We start from the raw sequence: 18,752 nt of genomic DNA, 5'->3' as shown, positions 1-18,752 counted from the left end.
GTCACTCCGGCAGAGACCTGGTTGTCGGGGGAGCCGTCTGGGGAGGCCCTGGAGGGTTGTCATAAGCCCAGAGGCGGCAGAGCCCGGAGGCCCCCTTCGGTCCCGGCCAGGGCGCTCCCCGGGGCCCCCGGAGGCGCGGCGGGCGCGGGTCTTTGTCTCCCTCATTTTCTCCGAAGCCTCTCGGACCCCCAGCGCTGTTCCCTCTTTGACCTCGCATAACTTGTTGGCTTCCCCCGGGCTTTGTTTCCCCGGGGGTCACCGCCTCCCGGACGCCCGGCAGCCGCCCGGGGCCCTCGTGGGTCCCGCATCTGACACCCGCTCCGGCCCCCGCCCCCTACTCGCTCGGAGACAGGGGTCAAAGGCAGCCCGCGTCACGTGGTCGCCGAGCAGCACCGAATCGGCCGGGAGAGCCGAGGGAGAATCCGGGTGGAAGCCGAGAAATCCAGCCCCGATAGCAGCGCCCGGTCCCGCCCCGGCCCCCGCCCCGGGGCGCTCGCCACACGCCCGCTGGCCGCCCGGGCCTCCGGAGCCGATCTGTGGCCGGCACCCACGCTCCATCACGGGATCGAACCCGGCTCCCACCGCCGCGATTCGGGGAGGTAGGCGCCGCGACGGGCGAAGGGAAGGGGAGACGGGCCGGGGGCCCTGGGCGCGCGGGCTCGCCCCTCTGTGCCCCACCGGCCTGCGGGGCGCGCAGCAGCGCGCCCCAACTTCCAGTCTTCGGGGAGACCCCCACCTCCCCGCCGCGGGACCGCCGGACGGTGACGGGGGGGACTGCGAGCTGCCCCAGCGCAGTACCGGGGGCCGGGACTGGGGGCTGGGCACCGGGCGGGAGGGGGAGGGGGACAGCGGGCGGGAGGCGGGAGGCGGAGCGGGCGGTGGCGGCGGCTGCGGCGTGGAGCGGGGGTGGGAGCGGCGGGAGGCGGCCGGCGAGGGGTTAACCCCGGCCGGGGCCAGAGCCCGGCGGCGCCCGCACGGCCCGGGGGGGAACCCAGGCGTCCCGCGGCTGGCCGGGGGCGCCCCCTCCCTCCGGGGGGGGGGGTGCCCCAGCCTGGGCAGGTAAGAGGCTGGGAGGGCCGGGGCCAGCCAGTCCCCTGTCGCCGGGCCGGCGGGGCCCGAGCCGGGCGTGCAGGCCGCGCGGGGCCCAAGCGGCCGCCGGCGCAAGTTTAGTGCGGGCGGGCGCCGGGCGGGCGAGCCGAGTCTGCCGGGGCCCCGCGCACCGGCGTGGGAGGACAAAGGGGTGGGGGGCCGCGCGGGGGCCGGGGGCAGGCCAGGGTGCGGGCGAGGGCAGCGCGGCAGCTGTAGGTCACGGATAATGTCACTCACGAGGAATGCCCCCTCCCCCTCCCCTCCTCCCGAACAGGGGAAACTTTTGTCTGGCTAGGGAGGGGGTTAGAGGCCGGGTCCCCGCTCGGGGCAGGGTAAGGCAGCCAGACCGGTTTTCTCGGGACTGCGCGGCCTGGTCTCTAACTCCCTTCCTCCCTCAGGTTCTCGGAGCCAGGAGCCTCCGTTTTGAACGCTGCTCCTGAACACCCTGGGACGGGGTGAGGAGGGGGCGCCGGTGGACGCGTGGGCTCTGGGACAGGCCGGGAATCTGGGAACTGGCCTCCTGGCTCTGCTTTCCCGGATTCGAGCACACGGGTCAGCCAGGAGCCAAGCCAGGCCCAGGGGATTCAGAACCCCCCCCCCCCCCCACCCCCCCACCCCCGTCTAGCCCCAGCTCTGTACTCCGCCCACCAACCCCCAATCATTCAGGATGGCCTCGGGCAGTACTGCCCCCTGGTCTGAGGTGCAGACTGACCTGGGTGTCTGTCACTTCCCAGCTCTGTGACCTTGGGCTGGTTCCTTACCTTCCCCTCACCTCAGTTTCCTTACCTGTAAAATGGGGAAAATATAGTTACCTTCTAGAATAAAGTTGAAATGAGAACCAGTGGTACCTCAGTAAAGGATGGCATGTTTCTATTCAACAAGTATTTACTGCATGTTTACTATGTGGCAGGTACTGGGCTACTTGCTTTACATACGTTATTTTATTCAATTCTCCCACTTTTCTATTAACCGCATTTCACCAAGGGGGCAACTGAGGCACAGGATGGTGAAGGTCACACAGGTGGGAAGTGGTGGAGCTTGGATTTGACTCTCCTCCCCCAGCCTGAGTCTCAGCTACAGAGCTCTGTAAGGTCCTGCTGTGACTGAGCTCACGGTGTCATTTTCAGTTCAAGTTACGAGGATACTGTCCCCTTTCCCCATTACCCTTATCCCCAGCTGATGCTCCTTCTGCCTGGTACTGGTGTGGGGTGAGATCTGGTGCCCAGCTCTTGTTATTGTGGGCAGCTGGAGCAGAAGGGAAGTCCACTGGAGCCTGGGCCCGGAGCTCTGTGATGGTCCAACTTCGGTTGCTGGCTGGGTCCGTGGCAGGAATGCTCTCCCAGTGCGGGGGGTGCAGGGAGGAGCTGGTGTCCCTGGCTTCAGCTAGGGACAGCTGGTGGCTTTGTCAACAGGCCTCTCCCCAGCACCCACGGGACGGCAGAGCCTTTCATCTCCATTCAGACCAGGTCACTTTCAGATCAGCAGGGGGTGGAGGTAGGGCCAAGAAGTGGAGTCCTTGGGGCGACGAGAGACATAAGGCCAAGGGATTTATATCCCAGGTGTCCTCTTCTGTGAATCATCAGCAGGGTCCTTATTACTGAACTAATGGGCTGTTCTAGGTGCTCCAGCCCCAAAGGTCCCTGAGGACGGTGATGGGGGGTGACTTTGAGCCAGTGTCAGGATTACAGAATCCTATTGGAAAATGCATGTGTATATGGGATTTCTGAGCCTAGGACGCAGTGTAGGCCCGTGAGTGAATGTGTGGGGTGACCCAGACTTCCACTGGCTTTAATGCCCTGTGCTGGCCCAATCTTTTAGTGGAGTACCATCTCATGACTGCTGATCAGCCTCTGATTGGGAGCCTTGAGTAGTTTTTTTTAAAATGGAAAACAACTTGTTAGCTAATAAATGACATCTTAAAACAATGGAGTGGGGTAGGTAATGAAAGTTCTTGGGAGATGCAAGTTTGGGCGTTACTGTTCGAGCTGCTCTGGGGGCTGTGCCCATACTCTGTCTGGGATTTGCAGGGTCTGCAGGCCTTTGCTAGACTCCACGAATAGGGGGCCCTCCTGGGCCGACAGATCACTGTTAGCCTGTAGGAACAAGAGTGGAAATTCCACTACTAGCTGGACTTTGAGGGGACTCAGAAATGTGGGGCAATGAGTGGAGGGGCTGGATGGCTGAAAGGAGTCCTGAGGGATGGGGATGACCCTTGGCATGTGGCCAGATGATCCTTATCATCGTGATCAGAGAAGGGAGAGAAGCCTCTGGGAGAATCAACAGGTGAAGGGTTGGAGCCAGCAAGCAAGAAAAGATGGATAGTGAGCCTCTTGTCAACAAGGGCCATGCAAGAAGCAATTTTAAATCACAAGTTGAGGATGTGGTGGAGTATGGAATCATAGACTGGGGGTTGGCCCAGGGGCCAACTGAGAGACTCTGCATCTGAGAAACGTGGAAACGGGCTCTAGTCTCAGCAGCCCTGAGCTCTCTCTGCCCTGGGCTTTGGGACTGCTCGACCTGTCTTCCATACTTTGGGACCAGTGCCAGGCCTACAAGTCCCTAGAGACTGGGCAGACTTCTGCTGGCTTGGAATTTGGTTTTGGGTATGGCTTGAAATATCTAGACTGTTTGGAGGACTTGGACGTGCTTTACGTGAAATGGAACATTAGGGTAATTTGTTAAATATGTATGGAAACTGTCTGCGGAGTGGGGTGATGGGGAAATGAAATGGGGTGAGGTGCCGCTTGTTTCTCAGTGGAGAGGCTGCTGGTCTGATGGGGGAGGGAAGACGAGGATCAGTGATGGTAAAGAGGCAGGACGTGGTCAGTGATAGATGGGCTTTGGAAGGTCAGTAGAGGGGAAAAGCTCTTTTGGTTGTTAATGTCGGCAGGGCTTCCTGGGGGAGGAAGTGTTTGTGAGGATGCAGGCTAGGGGAAGGGGGGGGCAGTGGGAAGCAAGATTGGGTTGTGGGGTGTTTGCAGCATCCTGCTCAGGAGTTTGGGTTTTATTCTGTAGCCGGTGGAGAGGACAGAGGGTTGTAAGCAGCTCCTCGAGTCGATGCCTGTTACTGTGTCTCGTGCCAGGCTCCTTACAGACGCTCCATTGAAATCTCACAATACCCCTGCAAAGTAGCTGCTGCCGCTAGGAACCCCCACCCCTGCCCCATTTTCAGATGGGGAAATGGAGGCTCTGAGGGGTTGAGTCACGTACAGAGCTGTATTGGAACGCAGGCCGGAACTGTTTCTGCCCTAGCATGCCGTTCCTCTCAGAAGTCATTTGGCCGAAGATGATGGCAAGACTGGCGGCGTTGAGACCCACTCAGAGATGATGCTAATTGTGGTCCAGCAGAGAGCTGACCAAAGCCCGACACAGGCCATAGGGCCGAGGAAAGGAGGAGGAGGCTGCAGGACTTGGTAGCTGCCTTGGGGATTGGGGTCATTACGGGTGACCTAAGGTTTGGGGAAGGACCCTTAAGTGGCAGTGTCACCGCTTTTGAACCCCTGCAGGGTTCTCTGTGGGCAGAGGGCATAGCCTTGTCCCGTGCCTCTGAGGCCAGGGACAGCACCAAGGGGGACAGGAGGCTAACAGGGGAATAGGATGCCTGGGGAGGAGGCAAGATCTCCATTGCTAAAGGTATGCAGTGAGACGGGAGAGGGGGGAGGGAGCAGAGGTCCTGTAAACCAGCAGGGTCAGGCCTAGGTGACCTCTCTTAGTTCCCTTTTCTCTCGAGAATCTCAGCAGTTGGGGTGGTGCTCGGCCCACTTCCACCCCCTGTTTTTCTCATAGCTCTCCAGAGCTGCCCCTTCCTGTGCTTCTTGGGAAGTTCCCTATACTTGCCTGGCCTGCAGTGCTCTGCCTGGGAGAGTCCTTACCCCGTGGAATACACTCAGCACAGCTGATCTTCCAGGAGCCCCTTGGGACGTCTGGATCAGCTGCCAGAGCCTGAGCTGCCGGGGACTGTGGTTTCACAGAGGACTGGAACCTTCTGCTTCCATTTTCCGGTCTGTGAAATGGGTTCAGTCTCTCTTTCCTCAAATGTGTGGAAAGAAGGCTGAATCACGAATCAGTCAGAATCAGTAGGAGTTGGAGGAAAGGGCCAGTGAATTTGAAAGTGAGGAGTGGGAGTGCTGGGGTGGGGGCAGGGCTGTCCCCCTCCTTCCCTGCAGTAAAGTTAAAGCAGGGTCTCCTGGTCCTGGGGGGGAGCGGTTGTCACCAGCAGAGGTGTTTTCTCCTGCCCGTGGGGCTGATACAAAGTTCTGCCCATTTGCTTCAGCTTGGAAGCTTGGAGCTTGGTAGAAGGGAGGGACATGGATGTCTAGGACTGTGTGGCCTCTGGGCCAGAGCCAGTCTGCCACAAGGAGTCACAGAGGGGACCAAAGCTCTTTTCTAGATGGAGGAGTGTTTATATTAAGTTGCCTCCTAGCTAGCCCTTTGTATTTCTCCCTGTTCTATTTCTTAATACAGATTGGATTAATCTAATCAAAATATAGATTGCAAATGAGCATTTATTTTTATTTTTTTTTTAAGATTTTATTTATTTATTCATGAGAGACAGAGAGAGAGAGAAGCAGAGGGAGAAGCAGGCTCCCAAGGAGAAGGGAGCCCGATGCGGGACTCGATCCCAGGACGCTGGGATCATGACCTGAGCCCAAGGCAGACGCTTAACCGTCTGAGCCACCCAGGTGCCCGAGCATTTATTTATTTGAGGGCAAGGTCTAGGGAGTAGCCCACTGTGTGACCCTGTGCCCCATCCCCCATTCCCCTCAACCCTCAAGCAGAACCTGCCTCTTGTCCTTTCCTGCGTGAGCATCTCTGTTCCTGGTGAGGATATGGCGCGCCAGTCACTTCCCCCGCCGCCCCGCCCCCAGTCCTCCCCAACCAGGGCCCAACTCCAGTGTTACCTGTTCCGTACAGTCATCCCTAATGCCACAGAGCTGGCCTTGCCTGCTCCCTGCTTTTGCATGGGCAGAGCCTGTTATATGGCCTCGTCACTGGGCCCTTCACACACCTGGCTTTGAATCCTGATTTCTTAAGGACATGTCTCATTTCTTCTAGGCTCCATGCTTTGGAGGCAGGCGCTGCATGTGGGCCATTCCTACACCAGCGGTGGTGGGCGGCATTGCAGAGTGGAGTCCAAAGTTGGGGGTTCGAACCCCAGCTCTGCCACCATTAGCTGTGGGATCTGGTGCAAATTACCTAAATCTTAAATCCCTTTTGGGCATTGGTTTTCTCAACTGCAAAATGAGGATAGTAATCATCCTGCTTTGCTAGGAGAGTTGAACAGATCGATGCCTTACCCAGAGGAAGAGCCCAGTCAGTAGGAGCTCTTCAAAGATAACAGTGGGTATTATTATTGTTTATACCTAGGGGATGGGCTGTCCCTTCAGAGATGGAGGGAAGAATCCTTGGAGTTTGAGTTCCTGAACTTTCTAATAGCCTGAGAAGGCTTGTTCAGAAGAGGAAACTGAGGCCCAGAGAGTCAGGGCAATTTGTATGGGGTGTGGGTGCTGGCATTCTTACCAGGAAGCCTGACAGGATTTCTTCTCTTTGTTACACCTGTTTTTCCTCTTCTCTCCCTTCATCAAGGTTAAGGTGCGCAAGTTGTGCAGGCCCAGTTTCCTCTCTGGTGGCCACGTGGAATGGTGTCAGATAAGTTGGCCCGGCTGGCAGGTCCTGTGGCCGTCCTCAAGACGAGGGACGCATACCCCAGACAGTGCACACTGTGGGCTGGAACCTCCAGAGGCCTCCCTCCTGGCCTCCCTGTGCCCTGGAAACAGGGACAGGATGATGGCAGGGAGAGGTGACCTTGGGGTAGGTCTTGAGGCAGGTGAGTAGGACACAGACAGTGCTGGGAGCTAGGCTCGGAAGGGAGGAAACATTCAGAGTCAGCCAAGATGGACGGGGTCGTGTCTGGAGGCGTGGAGCCGAATCCCAGCGCTTGGAGACTCTGGCCTCCTTCACAGCTGAGGTCTGGCTGTCTGAGGCAGGGCGGGGATCCTCTTCACCCCTCGGCCAGCCGGGAGTCGACCTGTCTGGGCAGGTCTGCAGTGGCAGTCGGGCGGGGGAGGTCTGCTGTACCTGCGCGGTGGGAGAGCCGCCTCTGGTCTGCGCTGCTTGCCCAGGCGGAGGCCAGGTGAGGAGAAATGGATGTCATCATCACGGCGCCTTCACTCAGGCCTCCCTGTCTGCCCAGGTTCCCTTCTTCCTCTCCTTACATCAGGACAGCTCCTGCTTAAGCTTTTACAGGAGGCTCAGCGTCACATACTCGTGAGAGCTCTTCCCAGTTCACCTGCAGGCGAAGTCATTGGTCCTCAAAGTCCGTATCTGCACCAACTGCACTTGCTGGAGATGCAAATTATCTGGCCCCACCCCAGACCTACTGAATCAGAAACTGGGATGAGGCGGGAAGGAGGGGCCCAGCAGTCTGTTTTAAGGAGCCTCCAAGGGATTCAGGTGCATGCTAAAGTTCAAGAAACACTTGGTTAGATAATTTAAAAAACAGATGCTTCTCTCCTTGGGGTCTCAGCATACTCGGACATCCAGCATATGTTGAAGACCCAGAGAAAAGCCCAGTTTCTCTTTACCCTGTCTTCGGGGAGCTACCATCTTGTAACAGCTTCCCATCTCCAGGAAGCAAGCTTGTGACACAGTGATGAGGCTCAGTAAAACCCCAACACAATTAGAGAAGATGGTGCTGGGGCCACTCAAGGAAGGCAGGATCAGGGGACTTGAAGGGTAGGGGGCTTTGTGGGTGGCAAAGGTGGATGCCAGGAGCAAGCCAGCTGTGTGCTAGGGCTGGAATCAGGAAGAGCGTGGGTCCTGCTTCAGAGAAGCATGTGTGCTGGGGGTGAGGCCGCACGCATGTGTGTGCGATTACGGTGGTCAGACGTGGTCTGAGAGGGCTAAGGGGCCTTAGCGTCACCAGCCCCATGCCTTTAAGCATCTCAGTCATTTTAATGATGATGATCATAAAATTGCCACTCAACATTTTTTGAGAGCTTATCAGTGCTTACTAGGCATAATCCTATAAAGCAGGCACTATTATTGTCCCCATTTTTTAGATGAAAATACTGAGGCCATATAGCCATAAGGTGGTAGATCTAGGAATTCTGTAGAATTCTGTAGGGGTGCTTAGAAGCACGATTTCTTTGGAAGAAGGGAGGTGGGGGATTGTCTTGGAGTGTTTGTTTAGCAGGCACAACATAGACTGGTTTTTTAAAGATGCAGAAACGTATATACTATCAAATGAGTGAATTAGGTTTTGGCGGGGGTGATGGGATTGTGTTGGGGTGAGTAGGGCTGAAGCCTCCACATTGGGGCCTCCACTGCAGACCCTGTCATTCCTCCTGTCATCTGGATAGCCATTTGAGACACACAGACACTCACTCAGTGCTGAGTTCAGGATCCCACAGCTAGGGCAAGAGAGAAAATCAGAGAGAGAAGAGTGGGTCTCCTCTGGTTCTAGCAGGAGGGGTGGGGATGGGGTCAAGATCAGAGCCCACTGTCTAGCCTGCTGTTCTTTTCCGCCTCAGTGTCCCCAAGGAGCCCAGGAGCTGGAGGGCTTTCCTGACACTGTGGGAGCCTCTCCATTTCTCAGCGGGGAACCGAGGAGCAGGGACTTGCCCACACGGGGCCACACGCAGTGTCATGATTGGGACCAGAAGCCAGAGCTATCTCTGTTCTGACCAGGGAAGGGTTTGTTTCCCGAACACTGTCCCTGCCCCCCACCCCGTCTCAGGCAGTCTGGGTAGCCATAGCCCTCGGGGTGGCCCAGAGCGATGCTGGGGGCAGAGACGGGTGTGTCCTGGGGGAGAAAGCTGCCAAAGAGAGGTGGGGCAGTGTCCAAGGGAGAACACCAAGAAGCCCAAACCCCAGACGGAAACCAAGTGTGTTTTCTAGGTCCTGAGAGGATATCTGGAACAATGGAAGTAGGATGGGGGAAGCTGGACTATAAAAAGGGCTTCTTGATATCCTTTAAAAAAAAAAAAGTGGTCTTTAGGTTTGACTTTTGTTTCTCTGAAGGATGTTTATGTAACTTCCTGAAAGTAGGATCCCAGGGCTCCGTGAAGTTTGTCATGCTGCTGTTTATATTTTCAGGGCTTTGAGCTGGGAAGGACTTGATAGGGTGGTCTCCCCACTTTACAGTTGGTGGATTCTGAGAGTCAGGAGGGGCCTACTTGAGGTCCCGCAGTGAGACAGCAGAAGACTTGGCCCCGGAGCCGGGGTCTTCTGGTGCCTTGCAAGGGGCTGTTGTCTTGACTCACTACTCCCTGGGCTCCGGCTGGCACAGAAGCTGGGCAGGGGCTGTGGGGTGGTCCCCTTGGGAAACACTCAGAGCTGTGGACTTAGGGCAAGGCCAGGACTGGTCTCTAGCGAGGTGGGCTCACTGGGTGCTGACTCGTGGGGTGGGCGAGAGGCTGGGATGGTGTGCTTAGTGATGCCACCCCCGTCCAGATGCCACGGCCCAGCTGTGCACCGTCTGCCCGGCAGCTGTGAGTCACACCCAGTGGGTGCAGAGGCGAGGGCTATTGTATTGTGATTTCTTCTGTTCTCTCAGCCCCGAAGGGATGACTAGGCCCTGAGCCCTGATTCGTGCCCACGCCTATGAACTTAAGCATCTGTGAGTTTAGACTTCATGTTTACAGATATGAGCTGTCCCAAAGGGCTTGGGGGAGTCCTGTTCCTCTGCCACCTATCTCTCGATCCTGTGGATCCTGTGATCTTGACTCATCCGTCTCACCAATGCAGAAGTCTGTATGCCCCGGAGATCATGCACGACATTTTGGCGGCATTCCTCTGCATTCTTTTTCTGCAGAGAGAGTCTGTAGGTTTCATCAGGTTGTCAGAGGACTCAGTGTCCCCCCAGGTGCTGACAGGAGGGTAGGAGGCCATGTGCCTGCGCTGCAGCGAGCAGGTTGCTGACGAGGCAGCGTGGCTGTAATATTCTAGGAGACCGTAGGCCGGCGGCAGCAGAACACGACGGTTCAGAGTGTGGTCGCGGAGGCCGGTGCAGGGTTCTAAATCCTTCACTTAGGAGCTGTGTGACCTTGGCTAAGTGGCTGTGTCCGTGCCTCAGTTTCCCTCTCTGTAACACGGGAGGAGTAATAATAGTTATCTCATGGTGCCACCAGCTTTTAAAATAAGATAATCCATGAGAAGGACTTATCCCAGTGCCTGATACAAAGTAATCACTTGGTAAAAGTGTGCTATTATTATTAGTCCCAGCTCTGCGATCCTGTTAAGTGCCTTACGTTGGGGTCTTGGTCTCCAACTTTGGCTGTGTACTCTGTGTTGGGCTTTCCAGGAACTGCAAGGCAAGGTGGGAGAGTAGGGGTACACAGGGAGGGAGGGAGAACCCTCTCTGTATTTCTGGGACTCTCTAGCCCAGGCCCTCCCTGGTGCCTTGAACGTGGCTTTGTCCTGAGGCAGGCTTATATAACCAGCCAGGCCTGGCCAGGCAGGAGACGATTCTTAACCTCGTTTTGTCCTCCACTGTCTCTTCCTCTGATGGAGCTGTTGCATTAGCTGACCTGTTCCTCAAGCTCCAGGGATGAAATCGAACCTGTGCTCTGCTGCTGCCCATTGATTTAATCTGGAGGTTTGCTGGGCAGGGGGCCCCTCCTCCTGCCACCCGGGGACAGACAGAGCTGATGCCTCTTGCCTGCTTTGGGGACAGAGACAGGAACTCCTCTTTAGTGGAAAAGGCAGGCCATAGGCTAGGGACCCCTTGATCCACGGCCCCTGTGTTTCCAGCGGGTATGCCTACCCCTCCCCAGGATTCCCTCGCAGGAGTACTCTCCCTATCCTGCAGCCCGCACCCATCTTTCTCTCCCCAGAAGCCTTCCCGGGGACCTCAGCTGCAGGGAAGTTGGCTTCCACTGAGCTTCACAGCATGTTCTGTGACACAGCATGTCCCTTTCAAGAAAACAGAGGCCACACAAACTGGCAGGCCACATCTGCCCCACGGGCAGGTTCTGCTTAGCCCATGCCAAAAACTGAGCTGATTGCCAAGAGGAGATTTTTACCTAAAAATCCTGATTTCTGGCTTTACTTCACAAATTTGGAAGATCAGAATACCTCGAGCCTGAGTTCTTCGCACACTCACCTGGTCTTTCTGGCCATCTAGGCATCTGAGTTTGTAACCCTATCCTGAAGGCATGGGCTGCTTTCTCTCCTGCGTCATATAGTGTTGTTCCTCGTCTGTCTGCTTTGTGAGCTCTTTAACGATGGGGGGGGGCGGGGGGCTGGCCCATCTCTGCTCAGAGCATCGTGCTCAGGCTCAGGGCCATGTACACAGCAGGAGCAAATTAAGTGTTTCTTTTATGAACGAAGGGGTGGCAGTGGTGCTCCCCACCAGCTGGGAAGGTTCTATTTAATCGAGGCCTCTGGATCAGCCTGCCCTGTGGCCCTTGAATCCTCCTCCCAGATAAGCTGTGGCTGCTTAGCCACTGACCCAGGCAGCTTCTTAAGCTGTGGATAAACAGTCGCTGAAAGTGTTGTCCCATACTGTGGAACATTTCACTTGCAAGCACCCCACATTTCACTCTCCCAGGGGGCTCGGAGGAATTTGGGGGGAGAGGGAGGCGGGGATCGTAGCCCTCAGATGGCACCAAGTCCAGACCTCTGCGTCCTAGGAGGACGGGGGGAAGGGAGGCATCAGTTCAAGTGTTTACTGGACTGGGCCCTCTTTTGAGCCTGTCTCTGCTTTATTCTGCTCCTAGAGTACATGCTTTATCCATCCGCTCCTCCGTCCAGCTATCTGTCTGTCCAAGGTTTATTTCACTTTTTCGGTTGAAATCCCGACCAGCCCTAAGGCCAGCTAAGCTAGCTCCTCCTGGAAGAGGTCTTGGCTGAGAGGTTGTAGGTGTTCTGGGTACAAGAAAAAACTGGGAAGCTATAAAAACTGCATGTAGATTCCTGTCCCCCATCTTTGGTTCCTTCAGTCTAAGGTACAACCTCCCTCTCCCCACAAGGTTCAGACAGGTGGCTCTGTAGCCAGGTTCTGAGGACCCTGTCTTAACTCATGAAGCCCAGGCCTGGCAGGGGGACCCCTGGCTGGTAGCTGTGCTGTGTGAAGTCAGCATGCCCCTTTCCCTCTCAGGGCTTCTCTTTTGCCCTCTGTGTGCTAACATGCTGGGTTCTTTTCAGTAGTTGTCGCTGAAAGGGCCTATGAGCCATCCTTGGAGAGGATGATAGAGGGGATCAGCGTAGGTGCCAGTGTCTGGGTGGGGGTGAGGCCCTCCGTCACTGGGCCAGGCCCAGAGAGCTTGCACATATTTCAGGTAATCATGGGATGAGGGAGGCTAGAAAGCCTGGGTCAGAGTGGGCAGGGGCTGTGCCCTGGCTGGCAGGCCCCACAGGGAGGACCTGAGCCCAGGGAAGTTGGAGCTCTAGCCTGTGTGGCCCAGCGACCTGGCCACAGGCTGAGGGGTGCCCCAAGGCTTCAAATGCAGGCCTGGATAAGCCGTTTACAGATGGGTAAACTGAGGTACATAGAAGAAGGCACTCTCCCAGCGTTGCACACGGGAGCGTAGTAAGTCAGGCTCAGATGCAGGTCATCTGACTCCCAGGCAAGGCTACACTCCTCTGTCCCCACCTCCCTCTGCAGGGTCAATGCCAGATCACCCAGCTGGGACAGTCGTCTGATTGTCTGTGTCAGCCTCCAGGCTAGGGCCTGGAAAAGTGAAGCCACCATCGTCACAGCCACCCTGGAGGCATGAAACCGGTTGGGTGTGCAAATTATACCTCAGACATTCTCCATCCCATTTTTGTTGTTGTTTTTCCGTAAACTGTCTCTGACGGGCCAGCCCCCTTGGTGCCCGTTTCCGCCTGGCACTGGGCTTCATGCTCTTTATTCTGAAAACAAAGCTTCCTTCTGATGGCCCTCCCCCTGCAACAGGAAAGGGGCAGGCATGGCACTGGGCTGCCCCCCCCCCTACCTCCCCTTGCTGGGAGCACGGGGCAACCTTTGTCAGAAGCCAGACCTGGACCCGGCAGCCCTGGGGGGCTGGGAGAGGGGGTAGCCCAGACCCTGCTCCTGCTGGTGGCAGAATCCACCCTGTGGGCCCCACTGTCAAGGCCTCCCCCAGTGGCCAAAAGGGTGGGCACAGGTATCAGACAGGGACCAAGGTAAAGTCCTTCTCTGGTCCAAGCAGTTAGTTGTCCCGGGACAGAATGGAGATCTGGCCAGGAAGTGTTCATGTGACAACCGTCAGGGTTTCAGCTGCCACAGGTGATCGATCGGCCTCCAAGTGACACTGGTCTCCAGGGGCTGCAGAAACCAAAAGATGTGTTCAGATGAGGGAGGCAATGGTCCCTCATTCAATAACTTTTTTTCAAGCATTTACTTTGTTCAGACACTTTTTCTTGTCCTGGGACATGGCAGTGAGCAAAACAGACCAAGCCCTGCTTTGGACGTGGGGCTGACATTCTAGTGATGGGGTAGAATCAACAAAGCAACAGATACTACTAGTTCAACACTGGCTGTTTGTCAGGTGGCGAGAGGGGCCTGGAGGAAAACTAAAGCTTGGTTGGCGGTAAAAAGAGTGATTTGAGCAAGTGGCTCTGCTGTGTCTCTGGCGAGAGGGACAGCAGGCTCCACAAGGGCGGGGGAAGCCACGGCGTATCTGGGGAAGAGCATTTTGGGCAGAGGGAACAGCAACGCAAAGGCTTTGAGGTGGGAGGGTGTGGGGTGTGTTTGAGGGGCAGGAAGGAGACTGGTGTGGCTGGGACGGAAGGAAGAGCCATCCTGGCAGGAGATGGGGCCAGAGGGAGTATGGAGGGGCAGACTGCAGGGCCCTCTGGCCCCCCGAGGGGTCTTTGGTGTTTAGTGTGAGTAAAGGGGAAGCTGCCGAGGGGCTGGGGCTGAGGTCACACTCACTTCAGCACACATCTGGGAAGGATCGAGTGGGCCACCGCCTGAGAAGAAGCAGGATGCCCGGCCAGGAGGCTTCTGTAGTCACACGAATGAAGAAGGGCTCAGTGTGACCGCCATGTGGCAACCAGAGGTCAGATTCTGTATCGATTTTACAGGATAAGCTGATGGATTAGGTGTGGGGTGTGAGAGGGTGTCCACAGCAAGGACTCTGGCCTAAAGGACCGGAGGGACAGTGTTGTCATTTACCGAGACAGGGAAGGCTACAGGACAAACAAGTTTGGGGAGAGAAATGGAGATTTCAGGTCAGATGCATTAAGTGGGAGCACTGGCTGGAGTGGAGGGGCACATGGGCAGAAGTTGGTCCTGGGCCTGCATATTCCTGTTGTTGAAGGGGCGATTCCTGCGTGGGTGTGAGGGGTACCCTCCTGAACTCTGAGAATCTGTCCTCTAAGAACAAATATTTCCTGGGCTCTTCATGTTCTTTTCTCTCTTCACAAACGTGCTCCTGCTTTTCCTCGGAAAAAGGCAGATCTGAGGACTCATTGTCATGGTGGTCCCAGCCTTTCTGCCCAGCGTGCCTCTTGTGGGGGTGTAGGGGAGCCCTGGAGACTTCAGGCCTTGCCCTGGCTCTGCTACCAAGAGAGAGAGCTTTCACTCTGTGCCTTGATTTCCCCTCCTTTTAAAAAATATTTTATTTATTTATCTGACAGAGAGAGAGCACAAGCAGGGAGAGCGGCAGGCAGAGGGAGAGGGAGAAGCAGACCCCGCACTGAGCAGGGAGCCCGATGTGGGGCTCCATCCCAGGACCTGAGCCAAAGGCAGAGGCTTAACTGACTGAGCCACCCAGGTGCCCCTCCCCTCTTGTACATAGAAGGGTTGAGCTGGCCCCAGGGTTCTGAGGGTGGCAAGGTGTACTTGAGGATGCCGCATCGCACAGTGGTTTAGAACCCGGACTTGGAGTCCAGATATGGGTGTGAATCCTTGCTCTGCGGCTTGCCTGTGAGACTCTGGGCCAGTGATATAATCTCTCTGAGCCTGAATTTTCTCATCTGTGAAAATGGGTCAACCATAGTACCTTGTCAGCGTTGCAGTGAGAGTTAAATGAGAAAATCCACACAAAACACTTAGCGAAGGCCCTGGCACATCCCATACTCTGTTAACACGGGCTCTTAATACCAGTGACCTGGGTGGTGGGTCAGGTTCAGGGTTTTGCCTGTTGGCGGTAGGAGCCATGGAAGGTTACAGAGTAGGAGCATGTTACATGTAGTGATTTGAGGGCAGCCATGAGTGTGGGGACTTGGCCTGAGTCCTCTTGGTAAGTCCCTGACCCCTCCTACCTGCCAGGGTGAGAACTGAGGGCTGGCCCTACTGGACTCGCTTGCCCTTCCCCCGCTGAGGGTCCTCACTGACGGCATGAGCCGCCTTCACCTTGCATAGGTCCCTCGGGGACGGAGTGATTATTTCCCTTAAGTTCTCCTACAGGACCCCTTGTCTGTACTTCCCAGTGGCTGACCTGAGGGAATGCAAATGTGGGGCTTTGAGGGGCGGGTGACATCGAGGGGACTTGAGTTACACGGAGGGCTCTGGATAGGGCCAATGGGGGCAAGGCAGGCCGGGAGTGGCATTCCACTGGGCACTTGACTGTGCCCTCAGTTCCTGGTCTAGGTCCAGGCTGGTTGGTGCTTGCTCCAGTGGAGCCGTGGAGAGGTTGACAACGGGTGGAGGAATGTGGCCCCTTCAAGACCCACACTTCACTGGTGCCCAGGCATGCCGCCTGAGCCCTGGGCTTTTGCAAGCCTGTTTCTCAGCAGTTGAGCCATGCCAGGATGGCCAAGGACATTTCAGAGACCCCAGGGCTCACAGCCAGGCTGTCAAACCAGGCATTGCTTGTTTTCCCAGGGTCTAGGCGTTTTTAGGGGTGGAGGGGGGCTCTGGAGATATTCCAGGGACTTTCTTACAGCGGGTAAATTGAGATCCAGAGAAAGCAAGGCACTTGACCAAGGTCTCACAAGGCCGCCTCCCTACTATCTGTCACCTCCCTCTGTTCCCATGTCCTTTGCTTAGACTCCTGGCCTCCTGCCCGGATGTTTGTAACAGCCTCTGTCTTGTGGGCTCTCTGCGAGCTTTGCTTGTCTTCCTATTATCATACTCTTGCCATAACCTGCCAGGCGCACATGCTGTTTGAGTGTGTCTGGTCTCCTTTCGCCTCGGGTCCCAGACAGAGCAGCGCAGCACAAAGGTTCTGAGCTTAGGCCCCAGAGCCAGCACTGCCCCTTCCTAGCGAGGGGACCTGGGCCAAGATACCCACGTCTCAGAGTCCCAGTGTCTCTGTGAAATGAAGCCAGTAGTACTTCGTTTATGAGGATGGTTAAATGAGATAGTATGTGAAGCGCTGGGTATAAACCTGCACGGAGTGAGCTCTCAAAAACGTACTAAGTGCTGGTTGAACCAAAAGTCAAGGACATGGAGGAGGCGACAAAGCTCTGGACCGGGCGGCAGAAGAGGTGGGCTCCAAGTTCACTCTCGAATACTGCCTCACTGTGTGCCTTTGGGGATGTCACCCTGCTCCTGGGAACCCCATTTTTCTCATTTGAGAAAAGCGGAAGAAATCACCGCTGTGTTTTTATGAGGTTGTCATGTGACTCTAAAGCCATGGCTGTGAGAAAGCTTTGCATCTGTGTAGTGATTTAAAAATGGCACGGCGGCCGCGGTATGCTGTTGGCAAGGAAGACGCCACAGCCACCGTGGTGGACAGCTAGCTTGGCCGGAGGCTGGTCGGTCTGCAGGTGCTCAGCGCCCACGCGGGCTTCCCATCCCTGCCCGCCTGCTCCCGGCCCCCGCCAGCCTGCCTTTCACATTAGCCTCACCACTGCACCCTCGGAGGTGTGGGAGGTGCAAAGACCCGCTGGCATCCTCCGGGCCTTAGTGGGGTTTAGGTTGTCTGTGGTTGATGCCGTGGAATGTAGGATTACAGCCAGACACTGGTTCGAACCTCAGTGAAGCACTTCCCCACTGGGAGCCTTAGCAAGTTGCTTAACTTCCGTGAGCCTCAGTTTCCATACTTGTAAGATGAAGCCCTAATGAAGTGGAGGCCAAGCATCTAGCAAAGGGCCCAGCACATGGTTATATCGGGGTGGGGGGTTGTATAATGTGTTTTCTCCCTGGAGCTTGGGGACTGATGGGTTTATGGATGGCAGGGAGTGGGGGTCATTGGGCCCATGTCTGGGGATGAGCTGCAGAGGTCAGTCGCCTAGCTTGGAACCAGGAGGGCCTTTGGAGTCATCTGGCACTGTCCATTTTGCCGGTGAATAAAGCAAGTCCTGGAAAGGAGCAGGTGCTTGGCTGAGGTTACTGGCAGGTTAGAGGAGGGTGAAGCAAGCGAGGCACCTAGAGGCACACGGTAGGGAGCCCTCACTCTCAGGTGCCCCTGGGAGACAGTGCTCACTCTCAGCACTGGGCAGGTACGCAGCAACACCTGAGAATGGGTGCCTCTGGCCCGTTTGTGCCTGCTGCCTCGCCAGCCTCACCCTAGCCGGGACTAGGGCTGCACCTCCAGTCTCCTGACCCCAGGAACTGATCCCCAAGCCTTGGAAGTGCAGGGACACCTGCGACGCACCTTCTAAGCAGCTCACTGAGGCCTCTTGGGCCCCTTTAAAAGGAATCTGCAATAAGTAGGTCACGGGTGCTTTTCACTCCATCTGTGCTCTCTAGTTTCTGGATTCCAGAGAAAGTGAGGCCCTTCCACCTGCCTCCCCCACCTCCTGCCCCTTCCCCTACCAGCTGTGCCTCCATGTAAGCATGTGGGTGGGGGGCTTCTGTCGTGGTGGTAAGCCGCAGCAAGTCTAGAGGGATGAGGCCACTTTCATGCATGCCCCGAGTGAAGCCTCCCTGGTCTCAGCAGGCCCACGCTGTACCCACCAGGCCTCCGGGAGATTAGGGAGCGTCTGCAGCTCTAAGTGACTCAAAGCTTCCCCTTCCTCTTTGTTGCCCCCACACATCCAGCTTCCCTCCGCTCTGGCCACAGGGCCTGGAGGCCTTTTGGTTTCCTATCTTGTGGGCAGCCTAATCTTGGGGTGTCCATCTGGGGCAGTTTCCCCATCACCCCTGCTGGGCCTGTTGGCTGGGCCTTACACTGCTGTGAAGAGGTAGCCAAGGCCTCTACTCCCTGCAGGGGTTCTCAGGATTTACGCAGGGCTGGAAGGGTCCTGGGCCACCATTGTGATGTGACATGAGGGGACTTGGACAGTGAGCCCAGTCTCCATCCCCAGGCCCACACATACAACACTCCATCTTTTTCCCTCCTGCAACTCTTGGGGCCTGAACTCCTGCCATCAGCAAGTAGCCCTGTGCTTTTCTTGGTGTCCTCTGAAAAGGCAAATACCCTCGTGGGTGGACAGTCTCCCATGTATTATACTGCTGCAGAGCGAAGCCAAGTTAGCCTGGCCCCTTTCCAGCTGCGTGTGTGACCATGGCCTAGTTACTTCTCCTCTCTGGGCTACGTCAGGCCCTTTTTACCCAACACCTCAACCCGCTGGCATGGATTCTACGCCTTCCACACTCTGGCAGTTAGCCTCTTTCTTCCTCTGCTGGACGGGGCAAAGGGGAGGACCCGCCAGCTGAGTTGGAGTGGGGGCAGGGCCCAGAAGCCAGTGTCACAAACGCGTTGACCACCAGCCGGCCCCCATAGAGGATATCAGGACTTCTTTCTCTGCTTCTCAGGACACGTGGGGAAACTGAGGTCTGGAGGGGGAAGGGCCTTATTTGGATCACGGCGGAAGCCAGGCAG

General features: G+C 56.4%; 1 protein-coding gene across 1 annotated transcript in view; it reads left to right on the top strand.

The window, feature by feature from the left end:
- Positions 1-420: 420 nt before the first annotated feature.
- The window catches only part of NDST1 (N-deacetylase and N-sulfotransferase 1), a 59,760-nt gene continuing 41,428 nt past the window's right edge, over positions 421-18,752 (top strand). The window contains exon 1 of the mRNA XM_021700902.1: positions 421-599. The gene's annotated coding sequence lies outside the window, so the exon portion shown is untranslated. The remainder of the gene's footprint in view (positions 600-18,752) is intronic.

Source organism: Neomonachus schauinslandi, chromosome 7 (genome assembly GCF_002201575.2).
Source record: "Neomonachus schauinslandi chromosome 7, ASM220157v2, whole genome shotgun sequence".
NCBI classification, from domain to species: domain Eukaryota; kingdom Metazoa; phylum Chordata; class Mammalia; order Carnivora; family Phocidae; genus Neomonachus; species Neomonachus schauinslandi.
Note: the sequence above shows the minus strand (reverse complement) of the source record. Positions and strands in the feature narration are given on the sequence as shown.